Source organism: Camelina sativa, chromosome 10 (assembly GCF_030686135.1).
Source record: "Camelina sativa cultivar CO46 ecotype springtype chromosome 10, ASM3068613v1".
NCBI lineage: Eukaryota > Viridiplantae > Streptophyta > Magnoliopsida > Brassicales > Brassicaceae > Camelina > Camelina sativa.
Window position 1 is genome coordinate 26751410 of NC_141889.1, and position 21971 is coordinate 26773380.

General features: G+C 35.5%; 1 pseudogene; it reads left to right on the forward strand.

Moving 5' to 3' along the window:
- Window positions 1-9022: 9022 nt before the first annotated feature.
- Window positions 9023-9123, forward strand: LOC147937428 (small nucleolar RNA R71; annotated as a pseudogene).
- The last annotated feature ends 12848 nt before the right edge of the window (window positions 9124-21971 follow it).

Genomic DNA, 21971 nt, shown 5'->3' on the forward strand with positions numbered 1-21971 from the left:
AATTAAAAGAGTAAAGGGAGTTCAAGAATTCTTCTCTACAAAGCAGATCTCTCTCTCCAAAGCTCTCCAAAATCTCACAGGGTTGCAGGAAAAATAAAACTTGATAGAATACAACGTAAGGGTTTGTAAAAACCTAAAAATACTATATATATATATATATATATACATCCTAAAACACGTCTAGGGGCTTATGTTGCAATTAGAGAAGACTTTGGGCAATATTGTAAAACTTCCAATTCTTGCTCTCTCGTCGGGTAAACAGTAGTGTCGATCGATGCCACCTTTGTTGGTGTCGATCGATGTTCCGACTCTGATCCGACTCCAAGTTGATTTCCTTGGTAAAATGCTCCAAAATGATCCAAATTGTTCCATATTGCTCCATCCGTGCCAAAATCCTAGATAACATGTAAAGACTCAAAAACAAACTAGAAACAAAGCAAAAGACTCAAAAAGCACACTTATATCATGGTTAAAAACCGTAAAAACCATGATATATCAATTCCCCCAGACTTAGTCTTTGCTTGCCCTCAAGCAAAACAGAAACTTAGACCTATGAAAGAGGTTTGAAAACATAGAATTCACTCAACTGCTGGTAACTGATCATCGCACTCTTCATCGCCTTGACTCTCAAGAACTTACTTCATATACTTTATCATTTGAAAAGCATCAACATTCCTTACTGAAATCCCACAATCCTCTGGAATCTCTAGTCTCACCATTGTCATCTCATTACATAAATTAAAACAAGTACAGGTGAGTTCTTACCTTGGTGTATCGATCAATGGCATATGGACTCTTTTTAAGACCAAGACATTCTTCTTACATCTCCTTTCCTCTCCCTTTTCTCACTTCTTTTTCTCTTTTTTTATTTTATACTCTTTTTTTTCAAAAATCAAAGGTGTAAGCGAATACCGGGGTCATTGGTAATTTACCTATCCCTCGCTTCCAAGCTTTGTGTGATCATTTGACTCAAGAAAAGAATAATGAGGTCACTGGTAATTTACCTACCTTTCTAAACTGATCAAAATCATCTCATCTTTTATTTCTTTCTTTTTTTTTCTTTCTCTTTTTTTTTTAAAAGCACTGAAGGGAAGAGAGAGGGGAGACATACTTTGAAAAATTGCACTGTCTTGTATGGCCCGAAGAAGAAGTCTAGTCCACTGATTTCCACCTCCAAAGTAAGAGATTAAGTCCGGTTAAAATCCTGATAAAAGTTGAGACGACGTTGGTTGAACTAGATATCCTTTGAATAAGGGCTTTCGGGATTGTTGATACAGCTCATAGTCTTTTCCACACTTCAGTTCTGAGGTCAAGCTTAGTCAAGAATCATTAGAGTGTTAGCCAAAGAACAAAAATCATTAGTTAGAGATCATAATTCCAACCAAAAAAAAAATTTTGAAAAATTTGACTCAATAAAAACAAAAATATGGTTTTGACACAAGTTAGTGGTTAGTACGATCCTCCCCCAGATTTAAACAACATTGTCCCCAGTGTTATCAAGCAAGGGAAAGGCAAAGAAACAAAAATGTGTTGAAAAATTGTAAAGAAATATGAACTGTCTCGTTTACCCATTGGTGTTGATCGATGCCACCTTTGTTGGTGTCGATCGACACCCTCGGCGAATGGTGAAATCTTGGCCGAAACTCCTTGTTAGTTGCAGTTAGTTTTGTTCATGTGTTTCTGGATCAATCCTTTGATGTTAATTCTGTTAAGAAGCACTCAAACACAAACACAGGTTAAAAGCAACATGATAGATAGATAATTCATAAGTTCAAACAAATCTCAAACACAAACTGACTCAAAGCAAGAATAAAAATGACACAATCCTAAAAAGAGAATAGAAAATGAAAACCATGATCAAAGCTAAAACTCAGCAGAAACATCATCATCATCAGAGACGGGATCAGTGTCAGGGAAAGATGGCGAAGGTGATCTGCGCCTAGTAGGACGAATGCAGCCACACTGAGAAAAACGAGCCATGCCATTCCAGATGGCACGCAAAGTGGAAACCACATATGTCTGATGAGCTCCCTGTTCCATAGTGGCAGGATCCTCTGGCGGCTCTGGGAACTCAAGTGCCGCGATCCCAGAAGAAGAACCAAACTCAAAACCCCCAGCAGGGTTAGCAGCAGGTGCAGCAGCGGTAGTATTCCGCAGAGTGCGATGGCGACGGGACGGAGGACAAGCAACCAAGTCATCAGCAGAAGGAAGAAAACGTAACTTCTCTGGATCATCACCAATGGTAGTAAGATCAGGTCGCGGAAGGCGAATAAAGTGCTCTCCTGTGTCATCAACAAATCTCCACAACAAACCCAGTTTCAGCCAATGTGCACTCCTCAAATACTGCTTATCCATAAGATGTCTCTTAGTGACAACGCTATAACCATCAGTAGGAATACTCTTGAACTGAAGAATAGCAGTAATAAGGCTCCCCCACAGCCTCTTTCTTAGTGTCAGTACCCAGAAATGGCTTGGTCTGCAGATCAACCAAGTAGTGTGCAAAAACAGCCCCAAATTTGAGGAGCATAGGGTCACGACGCTCAGCAATAGACATAGAAGGGATCATGCCGCCAACACCACAGCTCAAAAAGTAGAGCTCTGCTGCTCTCATCTTGTTAGGCTCCATCTTACACTGAAAAGTGGTAGCAACAGCTCTAAGGATATACCTGAGTACAGGATGGTGGACCTCTGATTGAAGCATCTTCTTGGAATCATACTTACCAAGACCTATGTAAGACCACAAAGGAGAGAGATCCTCATAATGCGTGGGCAAAGCAACTTTTTGATACCAACGGACCCAACCAAATACATCACAAAGATGAGCAAAAGTGATACCATAAGGCACTCCGTTAATGAAGAAATGCAGTTCACCGTCTCTTGCCATTGGTGCCTGCTCATTCTGATAAGTAATCCTAACAGTTGCCATGAATTATCGCACTAAGTCTGGATACAAATCATACTGCCTAGTACAGATGGTTCCCATAGACATTTTATACAGCACATCCAAAACCTCATCATAAATTCCCATTCTACGAAGAAGTGCAGGATCAACAAACCTTGTAGGCTCAATCTCAACTTCCAGCCATGCATTGTAGAGCATTGTCTCATAATCTCCCCAAACACCCACTGGCCTATTGATGAATTCAGGCTTTCCAAGCTCAGCAAGCTTGTTATTGGGCCATTCTCTCTCAGTTGGAATTGGTTGAATCTCTGCTTTTGGCCATGGGAACTGAGAATTGATAGGGGATGGAAGAGACAGGTCAGGTAAATTCGTGGAAGCTCTCGTCGGAGGTCGTGGAGGCGGAGCTGTCGGCGCCGGAGCTGATGGAGGCGGAGCTGTCGGCGCCGGAGCTGATGGAGGCGGACGGCGGTTGGTCTGGCGAGTTGAGCGAGAGGATGAAGCTTCGTGGTCGTCGGTTCACGGCTTTTTGTTGGGGGCCATCACTCCGAAACACCAAATTGACACTGGATCCAGATAGAGGAGAGAAAATCGAGTGAGTTAGCACTTGGAATCACTCAAAACGGATCAAAATCGAGAGAGTTAAGAGGCTTTGAAGTTTCTCATTGGTTTGGAGGAAAGAAGAACAAGTGAGACGGCGTGAGGGTTTTAGTCGCAAGTCCCTCCTTTTCAATGGTATCGATCGATGCCCAGTAAGTGGTATCGGTCGACGCTAGTTTTATTTGGTCCGGCCCAACTTCATTCAAAGCCCAGTAAGCCAAAAACCCAGCAAAATCAAACCCGATGGCCCGTTTTCTCGTCTCTGGTCCATAATAGTGTCGACCGACACCCAGGTGGTGTCGGTCGATGCCATACTCTAATCAATGGTTCTAGAGACTTTCCCAGCAAACATTTTTTTTTTCTTCTTCTTTTTTTTCTGAAACAATGGAAACTCAAAACCAAAAATTAATATGTTAGTAATCCTAAAGCAAAAATGCAAAAATAATTAATTCCTACCAGTGGGTTGCCTCCCACTCAGCGCTTGTTTTAAGTCATTAGCTTGACTTGGCAGCGGATTAGGAAGAGGGTGCATCATCCAAACGCACAATGTGTCCGTCTGGTATCTCAGCTTTCGCCCAATAGTGTTTCACCCTTTGACCATTAACAGTGAATTTCTCCCCTTTGGAGTTCAACAGCACAATAGCTCCATATGGTCTGACTTCTTGAACAGTAAAAAGACCAGACCAGCGAGAACGCAGCTTTCCAGGAAACAACTTCAAGCGAGAGTTATAAAGGAGTACCAGGTCATTAGGCTCAAAGTGTCTGGAGATGATCTTCTTATCATGATAGGCCTTAGTTCTCTCCTTGTACAGCTTTGACTTCTCAAATGCATGAAATCTCAACTGATCCAACTCATTCAATTGTACCAATCTTCTCTCTGAAGCTGTCTTGACATCAAAATTCATCAATTTAACTGCCCATGCTGCTTTGTGCTCTAACTCCACTAGAAGATGACATGCTTTCCCATAAAGCAGATGAAAAGGTGTAGTGCCAAGTGGTGTTTTATAAGCAGTTCTATATGCCCAAAGTGCATCATCAAGCTTTGCAGCCCAATCCTTCCCTGTTACACCCACTGTTTTCTCTAGAATCTCTTTAATCTGCCTGTTGGAAACCTCAACTTGTCCACTAGTTTGCGGATGATATGGACTATCTACTCTATGTTGAACACCATACTTTTTCAGCAGCTTCTCAAACACTTTATTGATAAAGTGCTTACCTCCATCACTGATGACAATTCTAGGAACTCCAAACCGCGGAAAGATAATGGTCTTAAACAGCTTAATAACCACAGCAGAATCATTCTTTGGACTTGCAATTGCTTCGACCCACTTGGAGACATAATCAACAGCCACTAAGATGTATTGATTCTTGTAAGAAGAAGGGAAAGGTCCCATAAAGTCTATGCCCCAACAATCAAAAACTTCAACCTCAAGGATAAAGTTTTGTGGCATCTCATGCCTCTTACTAATCTGACCTTTCCGCTGACAAGCATCACATCTAGAGACAAACTCATTAGCATCCTTGAACATTGTTGGCCACCAAAACCCAGCTTGTAGAATCTTAGACACTGTCTTGAAAGTAGCAAAGTGTCCGGCATAATCTGACCCATGACAGTGGAATAGAACATCAGGAACTTCAGTCTCAGCAAGACATCTTCTGTAAAAACCATCACTGCAATGCTTGTACAAATAAGGCTTATCCCAATAATATCTCCTAAGCTCTCTCAAAAACCTCTTCTTATGATAGCCTGTGAATTTTTCAGGTTCTACCTCTGCAGCAAGATAATTGGCAATATCAGCATACCAAGGTTCATTGGAGCTAGCCACAACAGCTAAATCTCCATCATTCGGCCAATCTTTTTTGGGAAACAAAGGGTGTCGATTGATGCTCATGTGGTGTCGATCGACACCATGTGAATCCGAAACCAGACACTTCGAGTCAGCAGTCCAAAATCCTGTATCCACAAAATAAACATGCTCTTCAGGTAGGCAATCACGAATTGGGACATCATCATCAATCTTAATCCTGGACAAGTGATCAGCAACACCATTCTCTATCCCTTTCTTATCCCTCACTTCAATGTCAAACTCTTGTAAAAGAAGAATCCATCTCAAAAGTCTAGGCTTAGCATCCTTCTTCTGCATTAAGTACCTTAATGCAGCATGATCAGTATGAACAATGACTTTTGAGCCAACCAGATAAGACCGAAACTTCTCAAAAGCAAACACCACAGCCAACAACTCCTTCTCTGTTGTTGCATAATTTCTTTGTGTCTCATCAAGTGTCCTGCTTGCATAGTAAATTGCATGAAGCTTCTTATCTTTCCTTTGTCCCAGCACTGCTCCCACTGTAAAGTCACTAGCATCACACATCACTTCAAATGGAAGATCCCAATTTGGTGGCTGAACAATAGGTGCACTCACAAGCTCCTGCTTAATCCTCTCAAAGGCTATGCGGCATTCATCAGTGAATTCAAACTTGACATCTTTACACAACAAAGCAGAAAGTGGTCTTGCTATCTTGCTGAAATCCTTGATAAAACGCCTATAGAACCCTGCATGTCCAAGGAAGCTTCTAACTGCCTTCACATTCTCTGGTAGTTGAAGACTTGTCATCACTTCTATCTTAGCGTGGTCAACTTCTATTCCAGCTTCTGAAACTCTGTGGCCTAGCACTATGCCATCTCTAACCATAAAATGACATTTTTCCCAGTTAAGCACCAAATGCTTCTCTTCACACCTTGCTAGCACTTTACAGAGATTATCCAAACAGCCTGAATGAAGATCCATAAACTGAAAAATCATCCATGAACACCTCCATATAATCTTTAATCATATCAGTGAAGATAGACATCATGCATCTCTGAAATGTTGCATGAGCATTATAGAGACCAAAAGGCATTCTGCGGTAAGCGAAGGTACCATAGGGACAAGTAAAGGTGGTCTTCTCTTGATCATCAGGATGAATTGGGATCTGGAAGAACCCTGAGTAACCATCCAAAAAGCAATAGTATGGATGATTAGCTAACCTCTCCAGCATATGATCAATGAATGGGAGCGGGAAGTGATCTTTCCTTGTTGCAGCATTCAGGTTCCTATAGTCGATGCACATCCGATGACCAGTAATTGTCCTTGTAGGGATCAGCTCATTCTTGTCATTCTTCACCACTGTTACTCCACCTTTTTTAGGAACAGCATGCACCGGACTAACCCAATTGATGTCAGATATTGGATAGATGATCCCAGCATTCAGCAGCTTCATGATCTCTTTCTTGACAACATCTTGCAAATTTGGATTTAGCCTTCTCTGATGCTCAATAGATGTCTTAGCTCCTTCCTCAAGACGAATCCTATGCATACACAAGTCTGGAGAGATTCCTGCAATATCATCAAGAAAATAGCCAAGAGCTTTGCGAAACTTGCGCAGCTTGCTTAGCAGTAAAGTGAGCTCTGCATTGTTCAAGGAAGCACTAACAATAACAGGATAAGAAGAGTTCTCACCTAGAAATGCATACCTTAAACCTGCAGGAAATGGCTTGAGATCAAGCTTTGGAGCTTTCTCGAGACTCCAATCAGAAAATTTTGCAGCTTGTGAAGAAGTACAAACCAATTCCTCTTGTGCAACCAGCTTCTTCACTTGTTCATTAGCATCAATTATCTTGACATACCCAGCAGCAATGTCATCTAGATGCTCAGCCTCTTCAGCAGAAGCAACCAATGCTCTCTCTAAAGGATCCTCATGATGTAGTTCCTCGAATATCTCTTCCGCCAGATTAGAAAATGTGTCCACATAGAATGTATGTCCATCAATTGTTGGCCTCTTAACCAGCTTCTCCATGTCAAAACGCATTTGTAGATCACCAATATTGAGACCAATTTGACCCTTCTTGACATCAATTATTGCTCCAGCAGTGGCTAAGAATGATCTTCCCAGAATAAGAGGGTCCTTGGGTTCTTCCTCATACTTTAACACCACAAAATCAGTAGGTATCAAGCATTCACCAATCTTAATTGGAACATCTTCAAGGACACCATCTGGGATACGAACGGACCGGTCAGCAAGGATGAGAGTGAGCTTAGTAGGCTGGAAGTCTGTCATTCCCAGGCTGAGTGCTACTGATCTTGGCATTAGGTTGACAATAGAACCAAGATCACACAAAGATCTAGCAAATCTGTCAGTGAAGATAGTACAATCAAGAACAAAGCTCCCTGGATCAGGAATTTTTCTGGGATCTTGTTCTGAATGATGGCACTGACTTGGGCTGATATCATCATAACTCCCTGCTCAGCATTGAAATCCTTAGTCACCATCCTCTTGACATATCTTCTAAGCATTGGAGAAGTCTTGACAGCATCAACCAAAGGTAACTCAAGAATAAGCTTATCCATCATAGCCTTGCACTTAGCATCATCTAGCTCTTGTTTAGACTTCCTTGGATTCTTGGGGAATGGAACCTTAGGTGTGTAGACTCTTTCTGCAACTGGAGTAGAAGACTTCACGATTTCAGGTTCTGTTCGTGTAGGGTGTCGATCGATCCCCAGGTGGTGTCGATCGACACCATCATCTTGTATTTTGCTCGCGGCTTCGGGTGACTTAGGTGTCGATCGATGCTCAGTAATGTCGGTCGACACTGGCTCAGCAGAAACATCTTCTACGTCTTCTATATCAATCAACTCCTGTAGATCATCAGTTTGATTCTTTTGGGGTATAGAATGGAGTTGTTTGCCACTTCTCAATGTGACTGCATTGCATGAATGTTTAGGGTTGGATTCAGTTCTTGAAGGGAGATAACCTTCTTGCTTTTTCACAGACCCAGCAGTCTGCGCAACCTGATTCTCCAGCTTATTGACATGAATGTTCAAAGCTTCAAACTTGCCATTAAGCTCAGTGTAGACATTGTCAAGCTTCCCATTGAAAGTCACTGTCATTTGCTCCTGACCTTGCAAAATCTGCTCAAACATAGCTTCCATCTTACTACTTTCAGCTGTTTTTGGAGGAGGAGATTGATATGAATTGTTGCCATAAGTCCTTGTGTATCCACTGTTTTGTTGCTGCTTTTGATATTCATGTTTGGGTGTGAAACCAGAAGAGTTGCCCTCAAAGTTACTGCGCTGGCTGTTTCCACTGTAAGGTCTACTGCCTTGCTGATTTCCAAACTGTTGTCCTTGGTTCCCATAGACATAGTTCACCTCCTCTTCCTCATGATTTCCTTGATCAAGTTCTGGCTCATATGTCTCAACTTCAGCAGCAAAGTGAACAGATTTCTTACCCACAAGGAGATTATGCATTGAATCTAGCTTAGCATTAACAGAAGCTAACTGGTTTGAATCATATCCTCCATGTAATCTTTTCCTTTCAGCATCTGCTCTCTTAGTACTATTGTTGGCAGTTAAGTTCTCAATCAAACATTCAGCATCTTCTGGAAGTCTTGTCTTGAAATTCCCATGACTTGAAGCATCTAAAGCCAATTGATACTCCCAGTCACACCCTCTGAAGAAGATACTTAGCAATTGAACCCTTGAGAAACCATGGTGTGGACAGTCCCTTTGGTAAGCCTTGAATCTCACCCAAGCTGCTTTGAAAGCTTCATCTGGTCTTTGCTTGAAAGAGGACAGCTTGATTCTCAACTCATCTGACATTGCATCATCATAGAAGTAGTTGAGGAAGGCCACCTTGACATCACGCCAATTTGTCAATGATCTAGCTGGCAACTGTTTCAACCACAGAGATGCCTCTCCTACAAGTGAGTAAGGGAAGAGTTTGCAGAATATGTAGTTCTCAGACACCCCATTAGCCTTGATACTAGTCACCAGATCCTCAAAATGTTCAATGTGGTCCAAGGGCTTCTCATTGGGCAAGGCAGAAAAAGGTCTCTGCCCAACTAGTTGAAAGTAGGCAGGCTTCAACTCAAAATCATTCCTCTGGAATGGATGAGGAACAATTGCGGGCCGGTTCTCATACACCAGATCAGCCCAGTTGTAGTCAGCAATGGTCCTGATCAGATCCCGGTTTTGATCCTGTCTTCGAACTAGGTTCTGGACGTGGTTGGCAGCTCCATGTCCGTCTGCTGCAGGTGGGTGTCGATCGACACCCTCAGGTTGGTGTCGATCGACACCAAGTTTTGGCTCCTCAACGACACCAGCTTGCTGGTTCACGACAGCATGTTCGTTGACAACAGGTTCGACAATCACATTGCCTTTTGCATCAATCTTTTGGCCTTGCTCATTGCGCAAGTGGCCCTCTTGATCCCTCAAGGCACCATCCTCATCTCGTATCAGAATGATTATGTTAACCATCTTCAAGGATTTGGCTGCTTTTCGGTTCTCACGCTCAAGTTTTCCCAACTCTTTGTTTGAAAGATTCACAGTAGGACCAGACTTGTTGCTCCTTGTGTGAGGTCTAGGAGGCATGCACCTGAAACACCAAAGATAAGAAAAACCAAAACGTGTAAGTAGAAAATAAAAAGAAAAATTTAGACGAAATTAAAAACTCAAATCTAATGGTAGATCAAAGAGTCCCCGGCAACGGCGCCAAAATTTGATCTGCTCAAATTAAACCCTAGAGCTACTCTCTCAAATTAAGAGGTCAATGCAGTACTTAGGGGTCGAATTCCACAAGGACTCTAGATTACACAATAAATTGTAGAGTTTTATAATTATGCTAAACATGTTAAATTAAAAGAGAAATAACAATGCAAAATATTAAAGAAAAACTGTTGTAAATTCAGAAGATTAAAAAGCTAGGCCTAGGGAATTTCTCAGGAAATTATAAAATATTAAATCAATAAATAAATAGGATTCAAGCAATTAAGAACAGATCTAGAACTCTAAACACTTTTGTAAATTAAATCAGTTCTCACTGCAAATAATATCTAAATTTGAAACCAGAAAATCCAAATCTCTTTGTAAAATTCTAGGTTAAAAATCAGCAATAAAATCAGGTTTAACTTGTTCACAAAATTATTAAATCAAATCTCTTTGCAAGAAATAATTTTGCTCATCAAAAGGTTTTATCAGGAAAACAATTATATTCTCATATCAATTTATTTTCCTAAAGTATTAATTCTAGGTGATCAATCAAGAATTAATGTGAAGAACAACCTAAGATGAAGATCTAGAAAGATATTGAATCCTAAATAATCAGATCAAATAATTCATAAAAACCTTATGAAAAAACCCTGAACCTAACAAGCAAACTACTCAGACATATTCAATGAAGAACAAAACATAATTCTGAATAATAAGCAATTGAAATTAAAAGAGTAAAGGGAGTTCAAGAATTTTTCTCTACAAAGCAGATCTCTCTCTCCAAAGCTCTCCAAAATCTCACAGGGTTGCAGAAAAAATAAAACTTGATAGAATACAACTTAAGGGTTTGTAAAAACCTAAAAATACTATATATACATCCTAAAACACGTCCAGTGGCTTATGTTGCAATTAGAGAAGACTTTGGGCAATATTGTAAAACTTCCAATTCTTGCTCTCTCGTCGGGTAAACAGTAGTGTCGATCGATGCCACCTTTGTTGGTGTCGATCGATGCTCCGACTCTGATCCGACTCCAAGTTGATTTCTTTGCTAAAATGCTCCCAAATGATCCAAATTGTTCCATATTGCTCCATCCGTGCCAAAATCCTAGATAACCTGTAAAGACTCAAAAACAACCTAGAAACAAATCAAAAGACTCAAAAAGCACACTTATATCATGGTTAAAAACCGTAAAACCATGATATATCAAACAGATACAACCGTTTGAATATTTAAAAAAAAACAACAAATAAAAACAAAAATTTTACGAAAAGGTACTACGTATAAACTATACTTAATAACCCATATAAACTACTTTTAAATAGAAGGTGTTATGAACTATATTATAAGCTTTGAGGTAATAAGATGTTTATTAAGAAGAGAATCAAAAAGAAGAGATCTAAAGAGATGAGTGTATGGACTTTAGAGAGAAGCTAGAGAGAAACTAGAGAGAAATTTAGAGAGATAATAATACTTCTCACATACACATTTTTCTCATCTACATGATTCCTATTTATAGAGGGAGGAGACAAATACATGGATATAGAGGTTGGAGACAAGTGTTACATGCAATGCATGAAGGAGGACACTTGGTATGATAGATTGCATGAAGGAGGGACACTTGTGGTGATGTGTACTCACACATTTTTATAACACTCCCCCTTGAGTATCCATCACCAGTGATGAGTTACATAATGCCTCATTAAAAACCTCATCATGGAAAAACCCAATGGGATAAAAACCATGACAAGGGAAAAAGAGTACAGTAGTGTAAACTCCCTCTCGAAAAAACTTCACAGATCTCGTAGATGCCGCATTCCAATACTATGAATATGCTTTTTCAATGTTGAAGTAGGAAATGATTTTGTAAATATGCTTCGTAGTTTTCAACGAATAGTGATGCAATCTCCACCTGGAACATACGAGTCTTGTTCTCTTCATCATTGACATTCTCATTTGAGGTCGATCTTTTGTGTGTTATTTGCTGCCTCGTTAAAAACCTTGTCATGGAAAACCCAGTGGGATAAAAACCATGATAAGGGAAAAAGAGTGCAGCCACGCGAATCATCATATTCTCCCCCTGGAAGTATCATCTTCAATAAATGCATTTTGATCTAAATGAAGTAGCAAGAAGCACCTTTGTAAGTACATCTGCTACATTGTTACTTGAGCTGATGTATTGGCTATCAACTTCTTTATTATTATCAAATTCTTGGCCGTAAGAGAGGAATATGTCTTGTTTTGTCGCTCTTGGTGTAACTTCCTTTGAATTGGACGACATATGCAATATAGTCTTCAAACAGTGTTGTTGGCTTTGGTGACTATCTTGGTTGCTTCCTGCTAACGGGTCTCAACAAGCATTAACTAGTTGATGTCGATCAAACCCTCTGTGTGAAGTTGTTGTTTTGCGATATATCTTTGTATTGATCCGATATAAATCTTCCATCTGCAAAACCAACTAAACCAAACTTGGGGGGTTCCAAAATATAATAAACCCAAGTTAATCATACCTTTGCAATAGAAGATATGTTTTAACTCATCTCAAAATCTACTCATAGAGAATGAGTTATATGCTGCAAAGAGATTAGTAGAAAATGCTATGCACAATTCACAAAATATATAAATGCTCGTCAGTATTTATATATGATTTTATATGACTATATATATATATATATTTGACTTCTATTAGAAGTGATTATTATAACATCTATTTCGAAATATGTTTCCAAGATCTTTTTTTTTTCAAACCTTTAAGGGTTTTGATGATCATCAATGAGTTCTCGAGAACATAATTATGATATCATATATCTTTCGGGATTAGCTCTTCAAGCATCCCATGAGGCATATTTCAAGTCATTCATATAGCATCCATTTTGTTTGATAAGGTATTTTAACAAAACATGGCGCGACACACCATTTTGTTATAAATCATTATACATTTTTGATGCTTGGACCACTAGTCCAAAAATTACTCGTCTTTCATATGAGTTTAATATATATTTGATTACCTCTTTATTGGCCAATATATATCTCTATACGCTCACAGAGCGGAGAATTATGATCCTCATTAATCACATTGCGCGATATAATATTTTTATTGTCGACATTATGTCTTTGGTTCCATATTTCCCGTGATGACATGGTTAATCGAGATCTCTTTAATCATTATATAAAAGATTTTATACAGGTACCTGATTTTGTTATTAACCATATCACTCGGTTTCTCTACTCTTCTTGAGAAGTATCTTGCTCCTCTTTAGGAGTCTATGTGCTTTTCTCTGGGAGTCTATTAGCTCTTCTTAAAGGTCTATCTACTCCTCATTAGGAGTTCATTTGCTCCTCTTTTGAGAGTATAATCCTCTTTTTAATTTGCTCATTTTTCTTTTCGAGGATTTTATTTATCTTAGGAACCAAAGTAGTCTATCACGTTTCTTATATGTCATAGACTTAGTATGTCATCCGTTAGAGACATATTTTATTGGAGTATTTCTAGCTGGGATGTGAGATTTCTAAGAACTACAAGTTCATATTCATTTAAGCGAGGATCAATATGAAATCTCATCCATCAGCTTTTTGCTTTGCAGTACACATTTTGAATATTGGTCTTTTGAACTTTTGAACTATCAAGTTCATATTCATTATATTCATTTGTTCAAATATCCAAACTATTCTATGATTTCCCCATAGTGATTGGATCTTTATCATCCAACATGTTGATATGCAAATCTTGCAATAAGCACATCTCTCATAAGATGGTTTTAACATTATTAGAGCGGAGACTCATCTCCCGCATCTATATATTTCATGCTCTGTGGATGATATTTTTATGCGGTATGGAGGAGCATTTTAAAATATATATCACATACCCATAAGATTCAAAATGAGAAATATTTGATCTCTAACCATGAATACATAACATGGGAGATATATTTCTTTATAAAATGTTGGCTTCATATATAATATTGGCTACATGAAAAAATGCATGTTCCATGTTTTGACATAGAGATTAAATCATCAAGAACCGTTTTGCAATCTCTTAGGGTTGCGCTATGAACGATTCATTATAGCTCATTTCAAGAGGGAACATCATGGATGTTCCACTTTATCACATGTGACATATATATGTGATAAACCAAAGGATATGGCTTCACCAAAGTTATATCGCTAAGGGGTGTCAAATTCACCAAGGTTTATCGACTTATTGTCGATGTGGGATTTCTTTAATTCTCCCCCTCGAGATGATAACTCTTGAAGTTCATTCATCTCGTACTGAATCCCACTTTAGGATCAATAACATACCCATTTCGGTTATGTCTATTATCTTAGATCCTTATAAGATGTGAGATTAGTATTACCCCCTCTCAAGATGATGACTTTTATGTCGATTCACCTTTGACCAATCTTATTTTTAGATCGGTTATATTTGGGGAATAATTTTAGGATTTGTTAAAGAAATCAAACCATCATATATATACAATGAGCTTGTTAATCCAAAAGGATGGTGACTGGGCCAACACTGTATGATTCTGGAGGCATAACCTACTACAGAATTAAGGAGGAGGTATACAACCATCGACTCGATAAATAATAAATAGAAATTTAAATAAACTAATAGAAATTAAACATAAATTAGATGTTACCTGAGTTGAAGTGCAGTGCTTACAACTTCATTGAGGCATGCAATACTTTTAAAAGAACTTTTGTTTCTCTATATAATTCTCAATGTTTTTTAATATCATTGATTGACCGGGATGGCTTGACCGGTAATGTTATACTTGAAGCATAAGAAAATTTCATATTTACTATTATTTTGCCATCTTTGATTTTGCATGATATAATCATATACACATGCATGTCTCCAATATGGTCGAACATGCGATACCATATTTATTTATAGTCTCAATATAATAATTTTACGCTGACAAAATGTCTTTGAAACTCCATGAGTTTATTTGAGACTTTGGAGAACACAAGACATCGATAATTATGAATCTGATGTCTTTGGAAGTCGAGAGACTAACTCATCTAGACCTTCCAATTATTTTTTGCACTGTCTAAAATATATTGACATGTGCTTAATATATTCTCATAAGAGAAATATATTTTTGATTATAAAGACATTTCATTGTCTTTAAATCTTATATAACACATATAATTATTTTTACGAATAAATAAAATTAAATAAACAAACATATAAATTCAGAAAATAAAATTAAGAGCTATAGCCTTATATATAAGAATTTAATAGACATAACTTTTCTTTGATCATAGAGTAGGCAGAGCCTATCATATATCATGATGAATCCAGAAAAGACAAAGCTTTTTATTTGATCATTAATGAGGCAGAACCTCTATATGTATAACGATCAGTCCAGAAATGACATAGCCTTATATTTGATCGTACAAAAGACAAAACCGATCTTTCCGGAAAGGACATAGCCTTTTGGTAGATCGTGATGGAAGGACGAAACCTACTATATCAAATGATCAATCCAAATATTATATAGCTTTATATATGATCGTAAAAGAGGCAAATCCTACCATATATAGCGATCTGTCTATCTAGAAAAGACATAGCTTTTATTTGATCGTGAAGGAGGCAGAGCCTACCATATATCTAACGATCTATCTAGATATGATTTAGCTATAGATTTGATCGTAAAGGAGGGAACGCCTACAACTTATGACGGTCAATCCGGAAAAAACATAAATTCATAATGTCTATAATATTTATGTTCTATAAACATGATTGAAACAATATAAACTTACTTACCTCGTAAAAGCTCCAGCGGTAAAGACATCGTGCTGATAACGTGTTATGAACTATATTATAAGCTTTGAGGTAATAAGATGTTTATTAAGAAGAAAATCAAAAAGAAGAGATCTAAAGAGATGAGTGTATGGACTTTAGAGAGAAACTAGAGAGAAATTTAGAGAGATAATAATACTTCTCACATACACATTTTTCTCATCTACATGATTCCTATTTATAGAGGGAGGAGACAAATACAAAGAGAGAGAGGTTGGAGACAAGTGTTACATGCAATGCATGAAGGAGGACACTTGATGTGATGATTGCATGAAGGAGGGACACTTATGGTGATGTGTACTCACACATTTTTATAATAGAAGGCATCTTTATTATCATATTGACAATTCAAATTCAAAAACTCAGTATATAATCCATCTAACTCTTGAAAAAAAAAAACTCTACGTATTTTCATTAAATTTTATATTTAGAATTAACTAAAGGTTATAAATTAGATTCATCATTCCAAAAATCTTTTGTTAAATCAAGAATTGGAAGAATTTTTTTACCTTTAAAGAATGAATGCTAGAGAATAATTTAGAAAGCTGTAAAAACTGTTGAGATTAAAATTTTATATTATTTTATGTCATGGCAAAAATATGAAAACAGTTCAACAGACAAATATATATATAGATTTATTCGAATAAATACAACTATACAATGAATACTTGCAACTTTACAACAAAAAAAAAACAGTTACAATGAACCATCACAACTTTTTGTAAAACACACAATTAATTTTTTTATAAAGTTTTTGGAAATTATCCAAAAGGTATGATTGAAAAAACAGCTTTTGGTGGCATTTATTCGGATTGCTATTATATGTATTATTTCGTGTCATGGCAAAAAAAATAAAAACAGTTCAAACAGACAAATATATATAGATTTGAAAAATACGAATATTAGAATAAACACAAATTTACAATAAACAGTTGCAACTTTACAAAAAAACAGTTACAATGAACATGACAACTTTTTGTAAAACACACAATTTATTTTTTTTAAATATTTTTTTTGGAAAATTATCCAAAAGGTACGATTGAAATAACCCAACTTTTGCTGGCATTTATTCAGATTGCTAGATATTAATATTTAAATTATTTAGATTCAACATAAAACAAAAAAATTGTTTCAAGGAACAATGATTTGTTGTGGTATAATTAAAAGGTTGCAACAATTCTTTTAAATATATTTTAGTTATTGAAAACTAAGAAATAATAATTTATGGAGAGTTTATCCAAGTGGTGTGATCTTAAATATTAAATATACCAATATTGTAATGGTTCATTAAACAGCTAAAAAATATATATTTTAATATATTAAAATTAATAATTTATGAACATGTATACTTAGAGATTGAATATAATTAAATATTACTACGATTCATAAAATATATCATACTGCAATAAATTTCTCAGAGTGATGAGACTTCATTTCTAACAAATTATCTTTTAACTAATACAAATAAAAAGAAAATTTGAATAGAATGATGAGAAGTCATTTATATATAGAATTTTAAAGATGTGAACATTTGAATAGACACAACTGTTTGTAAGAGGCACAACTCTACATTTAACAGATGCAACTTTTTAGGGAGACGCAGCTGTTGTAATTTTCTGTCAAAAATAAAACATAAAATATTTTATGAAAAAGTACGACAAAAAATCGCAACTGTTAAATTAATAATTTATGAACATGTATACTTAGAGATTGAATATAATTAAATATTACTACGATTCATAAAATATATCAAATTGCAATAAATTTCTCAGAGTGATGAGACTTCATTTCTAACAAATTCTCTTTTAACTAATACAATAAAAAGAAAATTTGAATACAATGATGAGAAGTCATTTATATATAGAATTTTAAAAATGTGAACTTTTGAATAGACGCAACTTTTTGTAAGATACACAACTCTACATTTAACAGATGCAACTTTTTAAAGAGACATAACTGTTGTAATTTTCTGTCAAAAATAAAATATAAAATATTTTATGAAAAAGTACGACAAAAAATCGCAACTGTTAAATTAATAATTTCTGAACATGTATATTTAGAGAATGAATATAGTTAAATATTACAACAAGTTATAAAATATATCAAACTGCAATAAATTTCTAAGAGTGATAAGACTTCATTTCTAACAAATTATCTTTTAACTAATACAAATAAAAAGAAAATTTGAATACAATGATGAGAAAGCATTTATATATAAAATTTCAAAGATGTGAACATTTGAATAGACACAACTGTTTGTAAGAGACACAACTCTATATTTAACAGATACAACTTTTTAGAAAGACACAATTGTTGTAATTTTCTGTCAAAAAATAAAAAATAAAATATTTTATGAAAAGATACGATGAAAAATCGTAACTGTTGTTGGCATTTATTCAGATTGTTATTATTATATAGATTATTGAAAGATAGAGACACTCAAATGAGTATGTGCATTGGGTTTGCTCTTAAGACTTGATTTTATAGTACACTTGATATTAGACCCGTGCCATGCACGAGACATATATTTTTCATTCAAGCAAAAACTACAATTTTTCTTGTAAATAAAATATGAAAAATTGAAAAAGATGGTCAGAAGAAGGAGTTTTAAAAACCTGACTCTACACTACAAAATTGAAGAATTTGAAAGAATTTATTTTCCGAGTATCTAATGATCGATTTTCACATCCCGGCTTCCTTTTTGTATTCTTTCATTCTTTCTTTCTTTCCCTTGTTCAACTTATCTTTCTTCTATATATCAGAAGTTTACATAAATAGCTAGAATATAAGAGGAGAGAAGGAACCTATTAACACACTCACATTTTAATTTGTTCGATACTCTCCTCAGAAGCACAAGTTGTTTGTGTTTTTGTATCTGAGTCCAGCAAATTTACTCTTTAAAAAATTTAGACTACTAACTTATTAATGAGTGCACTACACTACATGCTAGGCCAATCATAATAATATCACTCCCGAGAATTTTAAATTTGTATGCTTATTTTTTTCTTCTTCATAAAATATAAATCGCAAACTGGAGAAATTAAGGACACCTTGTGACCCCTAGTCTCCTCCTTGTCCTTCACAAGTTATGGTATCTCTTTCACTATACGTACGGGAAAATCATCAACCAATTCATCAGATACAAAAAAAAAAGAAAAAAAACCTTTTAATTTCTATCTGATCGAATCATTATAATCCTCTACACATTGGCGATGATGAAGAAAAGCTAGGTGTAATCCACTCAGAAACCGGAGAAGAAGGATCTAATTCGTGGGTTTTGGAAAGTCTTGGGTGAATGTGAAGGATGCGAAAATTCCAATGTTGTAAGAGAACCGTTTGACACCCGTATGGTTCCCAAGTAACGATGTTGTATCGATTGCGAGCAGTCATAACCTCGGCGGTCTCTACAACATGAGTCGCAACAACTATCATTATTTTGATCAAGATCTAGTGAATATGTCTTACCTTACTATGAATACCAGCCAGAAAAAATGTATGATCCCTTTCTACTCAGACTATACGTCAGAGTTGGTATGAATAGAAAAGCAAATTACGAAGCAGAGGTGGGCCGATGGAGAGGGAATATAAGAAATAAACCAGGGATGATGAATCTTATCCAAATATTGTTGTTATCATATTTTTATTTATTTCCTGAAAAGACATTCTATTTTACTTCATATTACAAAACCAAATCTTTAATAATTTGTTCTTGATCTTTTCTTACTGTAATGAGAGATAAGCATACAAGTGAAAACTCTACAATTCAGACAACTAATACTTAATTCTAAAGAAATTACGCATTGCTTCCTTTCTTAGATAAGCCTTCTAATTCATATGCATATACTATCCTTTTATAATTGATAAAAACGGCGGGCATATAAATTACTATACTTCAGTGAAGCCTAGAGATAAAACTTTTAATATATGAACAGTGCTAATAGAAAGTCGTCTAACTGTGTGAGTAGGATATGCTACGTAGAACAAAGGAAATAAGACTATTATTTTGATCTTTAATTCGCTTTGTGTGAGAAAACTTGGCTTATTTATCAAAGAAATATCATGAGCCCACCAATCATATCCATTGGGAAAAACATTGTGTTGGTTATTGAAAAGAGATGCATGTGTTACGTACGGTTGCAGAAACACTATATATACGCCTATAGTACACATATTTGGAAATTAAAATGTCGTCTATTTTAAACACATAATTGGAAATTAAAATGTTTCAAAATTTTACTTATAACAAGGCAAGCTATATATTACAGAATGCTTTAGCGGGAAGTAGAAACAAATAGATCACTTTATGACACTCAATTAATGTGCAAAATTTGGTGCAAAAGGAGTCTGATATATCATAGTTTTTCTGGTTTTTAACCATGATATAAGTATGCTTTTTGAGTTTTTTGATTTGTTTTCTAGGTTGTTTTTGAGTCTTTATAGGATTAGATACATCATTGGCACAGATGGAACATAATAGAGCTAAATAGGAAGATTTGGAACATAATTGAGCTAAATAGGAAGATTTGGAACATTAAGGTTGAGCTACGAAGCTGGGAGACAAGTTCAAGAGTATGCATCGACCGATGCAGCCACAACATCGATCGATGCAGCTTCCACAAGCCAAATCAGAAGTTTTCCCACAAGTTCGGGAAGATTTATAAAAATTGCCAAAGTTTTCCTTATAAGCAATTAAGGCCCAATTCGTGTTTTACAATATATATAGGATTTTTATGGTCATTGTTTAGACCTAAGTTTTATTCTGCAACATTTTTGAGAGAAGAGATATTGAGAGCTTTTGGGAAAATTGGATCTGAATTCTTTTGTAGAGAGAAGATTCATAAACTCCCTTCTTACTTTTTAATATCTATTGCTTATTATTCATAAAAGATGTTTTGTTCTTCATTGAATATGTTTGAGTAGTTTGTTTGTTAGATTCAAGGTTTTTTACAGAGTTCTTATAGTTTATTAGATTTATTATTTTAGGGTTCATATTCTTCTGTGATCTTCATATTTGGTTGTTATTCATATTAATTTTTGATTGATAACCTAGTATTAATAACCTAGGAAAATAAATTGATATGAGACTATAATTGATTTTTCTGATAAAACCGAGCAAAATTACTTCTTGCAAAAAGATTTGATTTAGTAATTTTGTGAACAATCTAAACTTTTTTTTTTAAAGCTGATTTTTAACCTTGAATTTTACAAAGAGATTTAGATTTTATGGTTTTAAATTTAGATAATATTTGCAGTGAGAATTGATTATTTTACAAAAGAGTTTAGAGTTCTAGATATGATTTTAATTGATTGAATCCTAATTTACTGTTTCATTTAATATTCCATAAATTCCTAAGAATTTTTCTAGACCTAGCGTTTTTAATTCCTGAATTTACAAACACTTTTTAATTCTGTTTTTGCATTGTTTTTAAATTAATATTTTTATTTAGCATAATTAAAAGATTAATAGGTCTATTGTGTGTGATATAGAGTTCTTGTGATTTGATCCCTAAATACTACAATGATCTCTTAATTTGAGAAAGTTAGTTCTAGGGTAAATTTTGAGCATATCAGAGTCAGATGATTAAATATACTCTATCCGAATGTATATATCATGCATGTTACATACATGAACACTCTCTAATATATACCATCGACAATAGGCATATACCCAACCCAGGCCAACATTATATGTTTATTCAACCATTTTTATTTAGCAGTACTTGTTGAGACAAACAAAAGATTTGATAGGCAATAAGTGATTTTTATTTAAATCATACTACCTCCGTTTCATAATATATGATGTTTTGAGGATTATTTTTGTTTCATAATATAGGATGTTTCCAACTTTCTATGCAACTTTTAGATTAATTTTATATTTTATATTATGCAGTCTTGGGTATAATTGGTTAAACTTTTTGAAAGTAATTTTTTCTTAATATGCATGTTTCTACTAAAACATCATATATTTTGAAACGGAGGGAATATTATCAATCAGGTCTAATAAAGAAAGATCTACAACAAAAAAAACCAACATCTAGGTTTCTCTAAATATCAGGGAAACCAGTCTTTTATTTTCGTAGCCAATGTTTAAAGAAAAAGTACAAAACCTATTATTTAGGTTTTTCCCCTCAAAATTTT